The sequence below is a fragment of the Perna viridis genome, chromosome 3, assembly GCF_037379345.1.
Source record: "Perna viridis isolate PV_CMFRI_1.1 ecotype Kerala chromosome 3, ASM3737934v1, whole genome shotgun sequence".
NCBI classification, from domain to species: domain Eukaryota; kingdom Metazoa; phylum Mollusca; class Bivalvia; order Mytilida; family Mytilidae; genus Perna; species Perna viridis.
In genome coordinates this window covers 4,346,995-4,363,941 of record NC_142447.1, presented here as the reverse complement: position 1 = coordinate 4,363,941, position 16,947 = coordinate 4,346,995, and positions in this window count along the sequence as shown.

Here is a 16,947-nt window from a genome sequence, read left to right as displayed (position 1 = left end):
TGATGTAGTATGTTTTAAAGAACTGTAGGAAAAGATCTGCAAACAGAGGTTCACAATATGTGACCATCGAGATGCGTACTGTCTGTTGAAATTATCTCCAATCAAATAGTACATAATAGATTTACGACCAAGAATGTCAATGCAGTAGCGATTTCGTCATCTGCATATTTTATTATTTTATGCGAGAAGTTTGTATGCAATTGAATTTACTATTAAGGAAATTGTGTTCTTTCAATAGAATTGAAAATAATAACGCAATGTGAAACTGCGGGGAAACTAGCGGTACAGGTTAAAATGAAAAACACAATCATAAGTTAAATGTTATATTGAATATAATAAACTGCAAAGGTTCCAAAATCTACTACCATGTATCCACAAAATGTCGTTATTGGTAGTCCGAATTTCAGTAAAATAACATACAATATTATAATTCAAGTTCACAAATACATATGGCTTTCCATACAAAACCAGCGGAAATATTCCAATAGAAAGTCTGGCAAGTACAATACGGCGTCCGTACCTTATCTATCGGATTTCCGAACTGTCCCTTATTATAATATGCAAACAAAATAATGTTTTGACAGATACGTAACCATGCCAACTTAAAGGATTATGAAATACAGTGAATTACATATATGTTCAAATAGGATAGGAAAAATGCATTAAATGCTTTAAAATTTCAAAATAACTCTAATTGACACAAATGGGTATTATGTAAGAATTACTTAGTCCTTTTTCATATACACGAAATGGAATGTGTTAAAATGAAATCTACTTGTACAAACAATTTATAAGCCGCTGAAAAAGTTTATTTTGTCCTTTAAATATTGTGCGACAATAAAAAGGGAAATTCTCACGAATACACTAAACATCTCTATACCTGTCTTTTAATGTCGCTTTATTTGATACAACCACTTCATCATCTTTCTTTCTCTTAAAATGCACATGTCAATTTATTAATTTCATATTTGTATTTATTGTTTTTTTCTTATAAGTTGTATTTGTAGACCATTTATTTTTATTATTTTTTTTGTGCTACCTCTGTTTGATAATATAACATACGTTATGACAAATTTGTATCTGTATACCATTGTTCAATGATCTCAATTGTAGAAACACGAAAATCAACCATTCGCATGTACATTTGACCCAACAAAATACTTTTAGGGATAAAATCAACAGTTTCAAGTGCATGTAAGACAGATAGGGGTGCAGGTCAGTCCATTGATGAGAAATCTCCAAGGCCGAAAAAAAATTAAGTTATGTTTCCGATCACCATTCTGAAATTTTGTAGGATCTCTAGGTATGGATTTATTTTTATTCAAACCTTTTGAAATGCAATAAGTCATTATAGTGACACCAAACATAGAATACAATGAAAACCAACTATGCAAAGACTACACAACTACATTGTAATAATTTTAGACATAGTCCACGACCAAATTTCTTTTGGGATTCGGCGCTTGAGATATTTTTTTGTTTTGATGGCGGTGGTCTGAGCTCACTTTATTATGATACTGTACACATATATCCATGCAAGATAAAAGACATTGCACATGCAATGTTCTTTGAAAATGTTTTATAGCCATAGTGATGTTAGATGATGTTTTTCTTAGAATATTCGATAGACATTGATTTTGAATTGCACAGTTAGATTTACTGTATATGATTATAGATGTAGAGTAACACCATACACTCAATCAACAAATGCAGGCATTGATATACAACTACATGTATGTAAAAAAACATTTTTGATTATTTTTGTAAAGTATTAAAAATAAATGCCTACTCTTTTTTCTTTTCTTATAATTGCAGATAGACAAATATGGATGAATAGCTTTTCCGTTAAAAGGATGAAAGTTTTGTTTAGTATCAAGACATTGATACTACATAAGTAAAATAACTAAGTTTAATTAAATTGTGAATATTTACAGGCTTTAATGAAACAGAGATTCTAAAGAAAAGTCAATGACAGTGTTTTGAAATGCTGAATGTATATTCACGTTAGGTTGGTTCTGAAACCAAACGATACTGGCAGCGCCTCTGGATATATTTTATACAGTTACAAAACAAGTACTATAGTATACAACGTTTGTCCAAGGAGACATTTTTCACAAATTTTGCTTATCGAAAATGCATTTCTCGGAAATTATGTCAGTCTGTGGTCTGGTGATATTGCTTTTGAAATAATCATTCTAATGTATGTGTCTCTGGAACTAGGTGCCGAAAAACTAAGTGCTTTTACATGACACATAGGTGTCTATGCGATTACTTGTAGCACTAGGGCTATAAAGCGTAGCAACTGAGAAATGTAGCTAGTTGAGAGGGACATATATATTTGGACATGTTTATTTCAACGATGAATGATGCATGATGAAAACAGATTTGTTCAACGTGTCATAGTTTTCCATTCTCTTACGTCTACCTTGGAAATTACTTTTTATGAGCAACTCGGCGGTTGTCTCTAGAAAAGCAGAGGACGCTTACCCTACCGGTTCATCTGGTCCATGCTCCCTGTTTTTAGTGGAGTCCTAGTTGCTCATTTACTTTTGCTACTTTGTATGTATCATTTGGGAGTGTCTGTTTTCCATTTCTGGTATTTGTCCCTGGATAGCATTCTTTTGATTCCCGCTAGAATCTTGGTTCCCTTGATTACTTTGTGACGGACAGATTCGACCTGGAGGTCGATAAAATAAATTTCGACTTGAAAATTTACTAACTGGGAAAGGCCAAGTAGTAGTTAGAGGTGTAATACCCCTGTTTCGGGAAACATTCGCCTGCACATATAAGAAAGTAGTTCGAAATGACATGAAGTAGTCCTAAGATTGCATCTCGTTTTTCTCATAGTTAAGTAGAGATATAAAAAAACCTGGTATCATCTGAAAGCTGAATGAATCGGAAGAAGTCTTAAAACATCAGTTTCTTTTCTAAGTATAGGGTAAAATAATTCTGGACAAAAACTCTATGTCCTTGATATGACTAAATTTCAAAACGAAAGTAGTGATTTCTGCATCTGACTACTTTAACTTCACGGTTCTTTTTTTAGAAGGCATATAGCTTAAAGGTATGTTGATATTTTTATGAGAGTTAAAATAAAGGGTGTCCATCATAATGAAACCCCTCCATCACCATCTGTACTCATGTAAAATTTGCTATGAGCCTTATAAATAGCTGAATTTGACATAGAAAGTAATGGAGACATGAAATGGTAGTATTACGCCTTGTAGTTCAATAACAATATGCAATATGTCAAAGAGTTTGTGTTCATTTATCAAGGTGTTTCATGTAAACCGACATCAAATCTGAATATAACGCAAACTGGTGCACTGCAACGATGCATCGTGAATTTTGGTGTGTGCGGTTTTTTTAAATGGCCTTTGTAATCAGAATGTTTAATTTAAAAATAAATCAAAGAATTCAACTTGATATTAACCATTTCAAACAATAAGCTTGTGTTAAAATACGTTTGAATTCGTTCCACGAACTTTCCTTTTATACCCTATTTTGAAATTTGACGATTATCTGAGGCGTAAAAGAAATGCTCTCATTTGATTTTGAGTTTATGGCCCCTATCATTTTAAAATAAAGGCCATCAATATAACTGACAGATACCACACTGTGGGTTTCCGTTAATCTTAAAAAAACCCGAGAGTCCAGAATTTTATCAATCTAATCTATATAAAGTGACCAATCCTTAACATGACATAGCAAGTTCAACACATCAATGTAAGTACACCTTCAAGAAAGAAGCATTGTAATATGTATATGACGTCTTATGACAGTCTATAGTGGAATTTGTTCCCAATTTAGATGTTTAGTAACACACGTTAATGGATATTTATCAGCATGTGCATATCAATTATTGATATCAATAAACGGAGAAGTTTTCAAGAAAATGCAAACACGTTCAAGACAAAACGTATGTATGTTCAAATTTGCTCTTCGGGCAATACCAATCTGCGTCCATACTTGCCCCTCGAGCAATACCAGTCTGTATCCACACTTATATTATAAAAGAAACCTGTTATATTCACATACGCAGCATCATATTTCCGCAATTCGGCATTACATTTTCACACAAGAACATTTGTCTCTAAGGATGTTTAAGATTTACATCTTGGAATAATCAGGCAAATTTAAGGATATATCAAAATTTGGCATGATGCTCATCTGGTGAAGGGTGACGCAAAGGTACTAATTAACGTGGGCCACAGATGCAGAAAAAACTTCAGATAATTAAAACTTTCGCAACTCAGGATCTATGAAGAAAGAATGTTGTCTAAATTAGGGGATGTTTTTGTGAAGTTACCCACTTTTTAAAATTAGTAAATTTGTTTCTCGAACGGCATCCCCTTCAACTTCAGCAGTCACGTGAGAAATTCATACGCATGGGACTGAATGGCGACTTTTCAATTGTCACTACGTGATCAAACAGTCTGATAAAACAAGTCATCAAATAGTGCGAACTAGTTATAAGGAATAAAAAGATGCGCGAAATTTCTCTTGAATGCCGGTTTTGTTTTGATAAACTGTGAATTTTATGGTTATTCTTAATCTTTTCCATTTCACGTTTAATCATCTCCATTGACTATGGTCTGTTCCTAGAAACTTGATCGCGGATGCTTGTGAGTGCTACTGTAAAATATGATATCTGCTTAACAACGAGGCAAGACTTCGTATGATGCCTAGGTCAATTTCAGCCACTGTCGTGATTTCATTGACAAAAAGAGACCCATTACAGAAAAAAGGATTCCAAAACATATACAAGAGGCTCCCAGGAGCCTGAATCGCCCACCTTGTTAAATTTTGTCTTTCCATGGCAATAAATAAAAAAAGAAGTTGTCTAACAGTTTGGACTCAGAAGACTTTGGTAGGACTTAGCATAAGGATCATTTCAGCAATTGAAAGTTTCTTTCCATCTATTATAGTTTTGAAGATGTTGGCTGAAAACTAAAAAAAAAAGAAAAAAAAGTCATTTTTCATCTTTCAAGGGCAATAACTCTTACAAGCATCACTGGAGACTTTTGTAGGCCTTATAATAAGGATCATTTCAGCAATTGAAAGAATTTGGCTATAACAAACAGTTTTGGAGATATAATGTGCAAAAAAAAACTACTGTCTGACCCCTATGTTCTATTTTTAGTAACGGCAACAATGTTTTTTGACAGATCAAAATTCCCCACAATCATCACATCAGTTCTATGCAGGATACCTTAAAGAACATTCATACCAAGTTTGGTTCCAATTGATAAAGTAGTGTCAGAGGCGAAGATTTGTGAAAGAAATAACATTAAAAAAGGAAAAAAACACAAAAAGGGCAATAACGACAATGTGGCTTAACAGATTGAAATGAAAATTTGATCACAGATAGATCTCATCATGCTGAATTCTTTTACACACGTCAGAATCTGGCTAAACCTAACGGTTTTGGAGATATATGCGAAAAACTACTGTACTTCTGATCCCTGTTTTATTTTTAGTAACGGCAGCAATGTTTTTTTACGGATCAAAAATCTAAACACAAAATTTGTCCAAGATACCCCAAGGAACATTCACACCAAGTTTGATTCCTATTGGTAAAGTAGTGTCCAAGGAGAAGATTTTTTACAGAAATAACATTAGAAATAGCAAAAATCGTCGAAAAAAAGAGCAATAACTCCAACATGGCTTAATGGATTAAAATGAAAAAAAATGACCACAGATAGATCTGATCATGCCAAACACTTATCAGAATTTGGCTAAACCTAACGGTTTTGGAGATATATGCAAAAAACTACTGTCTGACCCCTATGTTTTATTTTTAGTGCACGGCGGCCATGTTTTTTGATGGATCAAAAATCTCAACACAACTTTTGTGCAAGATTCCTTAAGGAACATTTATGCAAGAGTAATCAAGGGAACCAAGTTTATAGCGGTAATCAAAAGAATGCAATCCAGGGACAAAGACCAGACATGGAAAACAGACATACACAACAAAGAACACAAAGTAACTAAATCATACGCACAAAGTAAGAAAAACAAAAGACCCACTAGGACTCCACTAAAAACTGAGAGCATGGACCAGGTGCACCGGTAGGGTAAGTGTCCTATGCTTTTCTAGAAACACCCGTCGAGTTGCTAATAAAAAGTCAAGTCCGGGGTAGACAAACGAGGAAAGGAAAACTATGACACGCTGAATAAATAAGTTTTCATGTTGCAGATGGATACACCATAACGATCCACGAGTTCATGATGACGCTATATCTATATAGCGGAAACTGAGATTAAAGGATCTAGCCAAACGATATTCTTTCTTTCGGATCAGATCAGCTATAAAGTCAGCCTCATAAGAGTGAAGGAATATGTCAGCAAGTAAAGGAGCACAATTTGTTCCCATTGGAATGCCGACCGTTTGTTGAAAAACAAGTCCACCACACTGGACAAATATGTTGTCGATTCAAAATTCCAACATTTTGTAAACATCTTCCCCTGTATATTTGGAAGATGATTTAGAATTATTTCTTACAAAGTATGAGGAATCTCTACCAAGAACTATATATTTGTATCTAGGTGTACCATACTTTTTTGGAAAAAACAACGATGTATAATGTTTTTAAGTCGGGATTTTAACTAAGTATGGGGAATAGAAGTATACAGTGTTGTAAAATCATAGGTTTTAATGCAAAGTTTCAAATAGTTCCACTCGGTAATTTCAGAGGAAAAGATTTTTAAAAAATGTGAACGGACGACTACGACATCAAGTGATGGCAATAGCTTACTTGGCCTTCGGCCAGGTGAGCTAAAATACATGAACGGTTAAAACACGTAAGTCGTTTAATTCTAACACCACTGCAGACATCAAATTTGTTTATATGCTACAATACAGATCGGTACAATAGATATTTCCAGTTAGATTTATGCAGATCCTATGAACATGTTAGCTTTGCTACAAAGTAAGAATTGTTACAACAACGATAAATTAAACAGTTTTGACATAGAAATCTTTTGAATAATTTAAAAAACTGTATGAAAAAAAGCTTAAGACAAAAATATGACCTATTAATACAAGTAGGGTATGCCGAAGTCGTCTTCATTGGAGAATTTGGTGCTCTCAGTTTTGGTTTCAATTATAGTCTTTATTGTTGTTTTACTACAATCTTCCTACAAATTATTTTTAGAAACTAGAAAAACTGTGAGCAATGCTCACTGACTTGATACCCCAATCCTGCATTTGACAATATGCACCTTTTAACCTCCACTTTGATTTAGATTTAAATCTAAAATAAGAGGTGTACAATGAGAACATGTAATAAAGATCCTGTGAAAGTTTCATTCAATTCCATTCAATGGTATAGGAGTAGAGGATAAGAGATTGGTCCTCATTTGCCCATATTAACAAATGACGAAGTCCATGTTTTGCTATGTGAAACTCCCAAATTGATGTTTGTTTTTGTTTGTTTGTTGGGGTTTAACGCCCGAGTAGCAATATTTTAGCTATATTCAGGCGATGAACATGAAGTGGATGATAACATGAAAAAGAAATGATGACGAAATGAAAAATGGGATGGGACACAAGAATAATGGGGGTCGAGAAATTTTTGATTGCCACTTGAAATAGGGAGAGGTGGGTAGAGTCGGGCAATTTAGCCTCCTGTGGCGGAGCCCTATGGTTCCTACTCCGGGAGAATACCACAGTAGGGTTCTTTAACGTTCGAGGAACGTGGCATCTTTCTCAACACGGTGCACCACTATGGTTTGCGGTCAGGTTTGCCGTATTGTAGCCTGACAACCCCAGCATGTAACACGCCAGGGGTACCCCATTCCACCACCTGGGGCACACAACCCAGTTGCTCTGTGAGCAGAACGCCCTAGCCCCCGGGTTCTGAGCACTATTTAGTCGTCTTTTACGACAAGCTTAGCGCTGCTGCAGGCCTATTCTTTTGACACCCGTACCTGCACGGGTCCCCAAATTGATTCGGATCAAATTCTGAAAAGGGAGGTGCACAGTAAGAATATGTAATAAAGATTAAGTTTCATTCAATTGCATTTTGTGGTATAAGAGGAGTAACGGGTAAGAGATAGGTCCCCCTGTCACGGAGGGACAGCCTCATCACTGTATACCATAGTTTGGAAGTGGGGGTATAATAACGCTTGATTAGTAGGTGTAATCTGCCTTTTAAGACACCCTAACTGAGTCGCTCAAATATTGTCAAATCTTGGTTAAAACGGAAGAGCGATACTACCCGATGAACAAGATGAACAAAATCCTGTTCTAATAGTGGTAAATCAACAATTCAACATCAAAAGTATGATAAAATGCCACAATTTGATTGGTTAATATGATCTAATCAATTTTTCATTAGTTTCTACAACAAAATTTTGTCAGTGCATTCTGGAAAATTAATGTTTTCATGAATTTCATTAACCGACCCAACAACCCAAAATTTTGCTCTCAAAGCTTATGATAACTGTTGTTTTATTTGACTTCATGATAGCTAATATTACTACTTGTATAGGGGATTGTTGACACCATGGTTTTAGGCAAAGCTTTGCATTTTAATGTTTAATTTACACATGTATGCTTTGCAGGTTGATTACGTGTATGTATCAAGAATTGAATTTGTCTTTGTTAATGTACATAAATGGTTATACTACGTGTATTTTACATGTATATTATTGAGTAAAATTTTCGCAATATACTTGGTTGTATTATTTAATAAATTTGATAAAATAATAACTCTAAGGATAGTTCAAAACTAAGAACTCGCCTTTAACGTATTTGGACCTACAGGTGCTCATACATGTTCAATAAAATCACTTTAACTTGTAGGCGACATTTTCATGTGATGCATAGCATAGGATAAAGTTTTGTTATGTCTTAAATTTCTTAACTTAGTAATCAAACCGAGGTTCTACAATACACTCCTTTGCATTGTAATAAAATCTGGTATAGAACACTTTTTTTTTGTGCAATCTTGTTGAATTTTGGAGAAACCAGGAATATATAAAACAATAGCTTTAGCACTAAATCTGACATTTTCAAACGTAGAATCTGTGGCACCTGCGTATGGAGTCTTCATATCACAAATCAAACGTTTTGCCAAATTTTCCGTAACTATGCAGACTTTTTGTACTGCGCTAGACTTCTTACAATCAGGCTTCTGGAACATGTTTATGTTGCTACAAGATTTAAGTCATCACTGCAAGAGTTTTATGGTCATCATCCTGAACTCGTGGATCGTTTTTTTTTAAACGGGTAATTTTTACCTGATAAAACTATTCGAAATTTTTCTTTTGTGCAATACAGTCTGCCGGGCTGATTATAGAAAGTCAAGTCCGGTGAAAACCCTACCAGATTCACTTTTATTCCTTAATTAGTAATGGTTACAGACCACAAAACCGGTCTTGCTCTTTTGAGATAAATATTTTGTAGATTGGGTATGAAATTAGCACTTTACCAGAGTTACCGTTTTTGATTCTTTTGGATAAAATGTTGGAAAAATGTTCCAAAGCAAAACAGAAAATGTCATTTATGTAATACTGGTGATGTCGGTCATGAGTTTCATTACTTATTTATATGCAAATATGACCATTTAGTTTCTCAAAGATATAAACTTATTCCTAGTTACTGTCTTAAACATCAAAACATATCGAAAATGATATGATTACTCTCTATATGTAATGTTGAGGTGTATAAACGGTTGTCGTTGTTTATTAAGATGATACTCTTGTTGTTCTAATTCTAGAACTATTTGTTATTTATTGTTTTCATGTTTGGTGATGATGGATGTGCTTCATTATAATGTTATGAAATTATTTTTCTTATTGTTTAAATGTATCCTTTTTAATTCATATATATAATATATTAGGTATAAAATATGTTTCAATTTGTTTTTATCATGTTACATGTATTCCATGTCTGAGTTAACTAAAAAAATCTTAGTAAATCTTAGATATTGTTGATTTTAGTGAGAAATGAATGTATGGTTTTCTCCAAAACGCAGAATTTTATACAGGAAGGACTATTGATCTGTGACACCGAAAAGTGGGTTTTTCTTCACCAGGAATCACTTAATCATGGACAGCGTCCGAAATTTTCGTGACCTGGTAATTAAAACAATATCAGTAAGTCATGATAATCATTTAAAATAAGTATAAAACATATCTGATAGTTGACTATACTACATTTTTTTTTCAAGTCAAACGTTCGATATAACAAACATAAAGAGCTTTTATATTTCCTCAAAACAATATATATATATATATCGTCTCAGAATTTGACGACTCTATTCGCTACACTGCTCCACCGGATCAAATTGATACAGGGAAGATAACGTAAACTTATAGAAGGGTCTGAAAAATTCCCAACGATGTTAGAACTGTCAATTTTTGCGAAGCAGATATTTGTTGTTCCCTCCGCGGGACTCGAACTTGTACCGCTGTGACATCTATGGCCACACCGCCTGCACTAAATCCAGCGCCCTAGACCACTCGGCCAGCTAGGCTATATAAAAATATAGCTTTCGCTGGCCGGGTCATTCCTCCTATTAGGATTAATCTAGGGCTGTAACTTAGTACACGGTGTATGGTAGTACGGGACAGTTCATCTAGGTGTTATTATGTAGGATAGAGGATCAAATTAATGATGCATGTCACAACAAATCAATATTATACAACGCCTCAGAATGTGACGACTATATTAGCTACACTGCTCCATCGGATCAAATTGATACAGGGAAGATAACGTAAACTTATAGAAGGGTCTGAAAAATTCCCAAAGATGTTAGAACTGTCAATTTTCGCGAAGCAAATTTTTGTCGTTCCCTCCGCGGGACTCGAACTCGTACCGCTGTGACATCTATGGCAACACCGCCTGCACTAAATCCAGCGCCCTAGACCACTCGGCCAGCTAGGCTATATATATTGAATGGCTTACCTACAAGTATGAAAAAAAACAAAATTACCGAGCACTAATCCGATCCATAATCTTATTAAGTCCATTAATCTGACAAAATAGTTATAACACCTCCAATGTACTAGTACCGCAATGGTCCTGATCTGGTTTAGGCATGTCAAACGAAATGGTTGGTTAAATCTAGGTTATACCGCGCGTCAAATCTCTCTCTTCCATGGCGGTGTGAATATACTGGTTTAGATTAAACTGCATAGCATGCTAGAGTGTCATAATAGGTATATACGTGGTCAAAGAATCAAAGCATTGTAATGGAAGTGACTTTAATCTGTTTACATGTACACAGTATACATGGTTTTGCTATTATCACGTGATTATCATATGATTTTGTTATGGATATAAATAGTAGTGACCTGAGTTCGGTGTTTTACCGTTAACTGTTGAGTCTGTGTACTTTACATATGGTTAATGTGTTTGAAAACGAGATTGAGTTAATAGAACATGAGTAACAATCGTCGCAATGATTGGTCAATTCAGTAGGCATTTAGTATTTAAGCGAATTCATCGACACGGTTTATCGCTTCTTCTATAGACAACCATTCAGGTGTGTAGCACACCGTCTCTACGCTGTAAGGCTGTTACAGTCTGCACGTTCTTTCCTCTTAACTTATCCACGGTTATGCGGTTTTCTCATAGGAATGTAACATTCCGAGAGAATACTTTGGTTTAGATTTATTCGAACCTCTCGGCTTCTTTATACGCTAATTTATCATGAAATTATTTATATTTCTGGTTTTCTGTCGAGCTACGATTATGGCGCAGTGAACAAACGCTTAGGGTGTTAGTCAGTCACTTCCAATTGCACTGACATACCGGTTAATTTTGAAGTTATTAAGCTATATGCACCATTGTTTTGTGTTTTGTAGCAAAGGTTTTGTACTTGGTCAAATAAACTATGTGTTTCTAGTGGAGTTTTCATTTAGACAGTGTTATAGTTACAGAGCCCAGGGTACGAACGTACCACACAACAGGGTGTCCTAATAAGGTTATTTAGCCTGAATATAAGTAGTTGAAATGGACACATAAAATCTAGAAAAGCGAATACATTAGTGAATGTTCGAACATTTTCCATCATTTATTAAAAGAATAACACACTACTTATATGGTTAGATTAGTATTGCTGTTTTTTAGTCAGATTTCAAAGTGTTAACTGGCCATTTTCACTGAGAAACTTGCAGAAGACTCCCGTTACAGAATAATTAACAAAAACAAGCACCGCTCATTGTTTTAGAAGAAATTGAGTATATGCATGATTTAATCTATGCAAAAGCCTAATGTTAATGATTGAATAAGTACATTATTTATAAGTTTGAGTAAAGGGAAGCACTTTTAAAGCAAGTTGTACAGACATGAAGAAAATTAATACTAGTCCATGGGCTGGGAGGGTCCACCGTGCACTTCCCCACTCACCAACTTCATGGTGATTTTTTAGATACATTTATACCTCCCATTACCGAATCAATTTGTCGCCAAAGAATATTCTTGGATTTTTTTTCAGTATAAGCCTATATTTGTGCCCCACTGGGTCAAAAAGCCAAGATTTTTGTGACTCAATTGTTTGACCTTCCTGGGATAGCATGTGTGAACAAACTAAATATATTTAGGTATTATCATGTAGCCAAATGTCTCGGCTTTCCAATGATACCAAAACAGTTGCAGTAACACTTAGAGTTTAGGAGTAAAATGAAAATAGTGTACCCCTACCTCGCCGAAAAATTGGCATATTTTTCAATGTCAAAACCCATAGAGTATATATGCTTCAGTAAAAATAGCTTTTTTGGTATTTTCTGTTTATTATTATCCCAATTTATACTTTCGGGGTTCTTTTGATGAATTTTGCCGATTTTTGTAGTCAGAATTTATCCAAAAATGCAAAAAATGGGATTTTCGAATTTTCCGTAAAAGTCAGATAAATTCTACTCTACAAGTTTTTGCTCAACTAAAACGTCCCCAATTTGGTATCATTTGATAGATAATTTTATTTTCTACATAAATGAACCACAAAAAACTAATTTGCAAGAAAGATTTTTTTCAAAAAATGGTAAAAATATTACCCCTATCCCTAGAAAACTGGTCACAGTATCAAACAGAATTCTCATTCACATCATACCAACAGTGTAGAACTCATATTTTAAGCATTCATATTTAAGATGTACAAAAAATATCTGATCAATTCAGGCGTTTAATTTTTCCTTTTAGGGTGACAATTACTATAAAATCGGAAAAATGGGAAATTTCAGAAGTTCAGAATTTCAGAATTTTCTTCTATATCACCCGTTATTGTCATTTTTTCAGAATTCCGTAGTTTAAACAAGCTTTATGTGATACAGCAAGTAAATAAAATGTCTAAGCTTCAAAATGAGCCAACGCAATAAGTATTTGAACATTTTTATGCCATGTTAGGTGGGGAAATGTCACCCCTACCCATGAAAAAAATGCCTCAACATGAACTTAAATTTTATTTTTTGGCAAATAAAGGGTGTACAATAGACATATTGGGTTCTTTTGTTTTAATTAGCGATGTATCTAACATATCTTCTCATTTCAGGCGCCATTTTTTTTCGGTTTCAATGTGACAATAATAAGTTTTTCATCAAACGGGAAATTTTCGGAATTAAATATTTTCTTAAATTTTACCAATAATTGTCATTTTTTTTTAAATACCGTACTCCAAACAAGCGTTTGTATATTCAAACACAATTTGTTTCCATTGGAATGCGAACTGTTTTCTTAAAAAACGCGTCATCTACACTAGACAAATATGTTGTCGATTAAAAAATCCAGCATTTTGAAAACATCTTTTGTATGTTCGGAAGATGATTTGGAATGATTTTTTACAAAGTAAGAATTAATTATTTGTATCTAGGTGTATCATCTTTTTGGAGAAACAACGATGTATAATGTCTTGAAATGAGGGTCTCCAAAAGATCAATCGAATTTTTTAGGATCCACGTTTAATTAATACCACTACGGGAGTCACAAGTTTTGTAGTAAGACTGGAGACCTTCTTTCACAGGTGTGAGTATAGAAGTTAAAAGTTTTGAAAGAGGTTTGGTGGCACATTTTGCAGATCCAGCTATGTAACGTTGTTTGAATGGATTCTTATGGATATTAGGAATCCAGTGCATAGACGGTAAATCACAATTGGTAGAGAGACCAAAGAAGTAGCACAGATTAATGGTTTTCCACTATCTTTTCTTTGGATAGTGTAGTGGCACAATATGTTGTCGATAAAAAATTCAGCATTTTGAAAACATCTTTTTCCGTATATTTGGAAGATGATTTGAAGTTATTTTTTACAAACTATGAAGAATCTCTACCAAAAACTATAAAGTGTTGAAAAATCATATTGCTTCTGATAATAATCTTGAATTGAGGGTTTCTAGAAGATCTTTTGAATTTTTCAGGATCTTCACTGAAATAATACCACTACGGGGTTAAGAAGTGGTAGGACTGAGTACCCTCTTTGACAGCTTTGAATATGGAAGTTAAAAGTTTTGCCAGTGATTTGGTGGTACATTTTGCAGATGTTGTGTTGTTTGTATGGATTCTTCTGGAGGAGTAATCAAGGGAACCAAGGTTATAGTGGTAATCAAAAGAATGTAATCCAGGGACAAAAACAGACATACACAACAAAGAATACAAATTAAATAAAATAATACATACAAAGTAACAAAAGCAAATGAGCAACTCGGGCTCAATTAAAAATTGGGAGCATGGACAAGGTGTACTGGCAGGGTAAGCGTCCTCTGCTTTTCTAGAAACACCCGCCGAGTTGCACATAAAAAGTCAAGTCTGGGGTAGACGAAAGAGGAAAGGAAAACTATGACACGTTGAACAAATCGGTTTTCATGGTGCATATGGATACACCAAAACGATCCACGAGTTCATGATGACGAACATAAAACTCCTGTAGTGATGACTTCAATCTTGTAGCAACATAACCCTGTTCCAGAAGCCTATATGTTAGAGTTTAGGAACCCAGTACATAGACGGTGAATCACAATCATCGTCTTTGATAGAGAGACCAAAAGAGGATAGCACAGAATTATGGTTTTCCACTATCTCTTCTTTGAAAAGTTAAGTGGCAGTATGGGTCTTATCACTGCTATTATTTTCTACTTCTACCTCTGATGATAAGCATTGGATATAATGCGTTTTGCAGACAAAAACAATGTTGTTTTGGGCTTTGTCTGCTGGTACGACAACATATTTGCTATTTATAGTAGACAATGTTTTTGCTCCATTGGGGTCTTTGAAATACGAAACTGATGAAGCACTGACACTCCATAATCCACTTAAAACTTTCATTCGTTTCAAAATTAAAGACCTCACGGCCTTTTCCCACTGTAACAGAGAATTTATGTCTTCTTGTTCTCGTTTTATCCATTTTCTTGCGTGTTCCTCCACGGCATCCATAAGAACTTAAAGGTTTAAATTCCAATTTATGGAACGTGGTTGGGCCTTTAGAAAGGACCTTACGCAGAGATTCGTTTTCGATGATGCTTAAATCTCACGTGACCGGAAGGACGTTATTTGATTGAAGAGTTTTTGCAAGGAGAGGCAGGTGGCTTAGCCTTGAAGGTCTCAATCTGGAGGTTCTGCAATAGCTTTTTATAACTGAAAATTTCGGATGTAAATAGGTAAAGTATAGGAATATGAATTAATCGGTATTGATTTGTCATTGAAATATAAGGGAATTTTGTTGGTTACGTTTTTTGTGAAGGAGGATGATAGCCAAATTGATTGCATCATTACCTCTGCTGACAAACGGTAGTGGAAGAAATGTTTATTTTACTTCATCTTGATCTTTATCTTGATCTTGTAAAGGAAAACTATTGACCAACCTTTACGACAAAATGTGATAACTTTTCATTCAGAATTGTCAACAAATAGGCTTCTGGAACAGGGTTATGTTGCTACAAGATTGAAGTCATCACTATAGAAGTTTTATGGTCGTCGTCATAGTTTTTTCTTTCCTCTTTCGTGTAACCCGGACATGATTTTTTATGAGCAACTCGATGGGTGTTTCTAGAAAAGCAGAGGACGCTTACCTTACCGGTACACCTCGTCCATGCTCCAAGTTTTTGGTGGAGTCCGAGTTACTCATTTGCTTTTGTTACTTTGTATGTATGATTTAGTTACTTTATTTCAATATATTTTCTTTGTTGTGTATGTCTGTTTTCCATGTCTGGTCTTTGTCCCTGGATTGCATTCTTTTGATTACCGCTATAACCTTGGTTCCCTTGATTACTCTTTCACAAATCTGGTTTAAAAAGTTTGTGGAAACCAATATCCAAAATTATGGCAACAAGTATAATAATGAGGTAGGTTCAGAAACAGGAGTATCAAGACTTGTTTTGTAAAGCGAGTGTGGTAGAATGAGAGGTATAGATTAGAGTTTAGTTCGAATGTGGGAAGTCCAAGAGGTTTTTGTATGCAAGGAAGAAGACCATCTATAGAAACACCATTCATCTTAGGTGACGTATGGTGGCGATGGCCATGACTCCTTTTCCGTATTGGATTTTTGTCAAATAAATTCATCACATTTATGCTATTGTTCTGTTGGTTTGAAAGATTTCCAATACTTTTTATGTTGTCATTGCATCCGTAAGGTATTGCAGTACCTAGTCTGCGTATAAAGTATTACTCTTCTACGATAGTTTTTACTGAGGACGGAACTGTTCGTTGGATGGTAATTTTTTTTCCAGAATACGAAATTTCATTGAGAGGATTGAATGATCTTGTTTTATTATAATGTTGATAAACTGTAGGAAATTAGGTGGTATTTATTCCCGAACGATGACCGCACATCCGTTTGATTAATCGTTCTTGTGTTTCAGCGTCTAAACCGCATAAGTTATATATTAAGCATAAGCATATATTAAAATCAGTACGATAGAAACTTTTTGAGCAGAAGGTATTCCTGTTGAAACCAGAATGCACGTCTACTTGCCAGGTTATTTCTATATTCAGATGAAGGAGATTCAGCTATA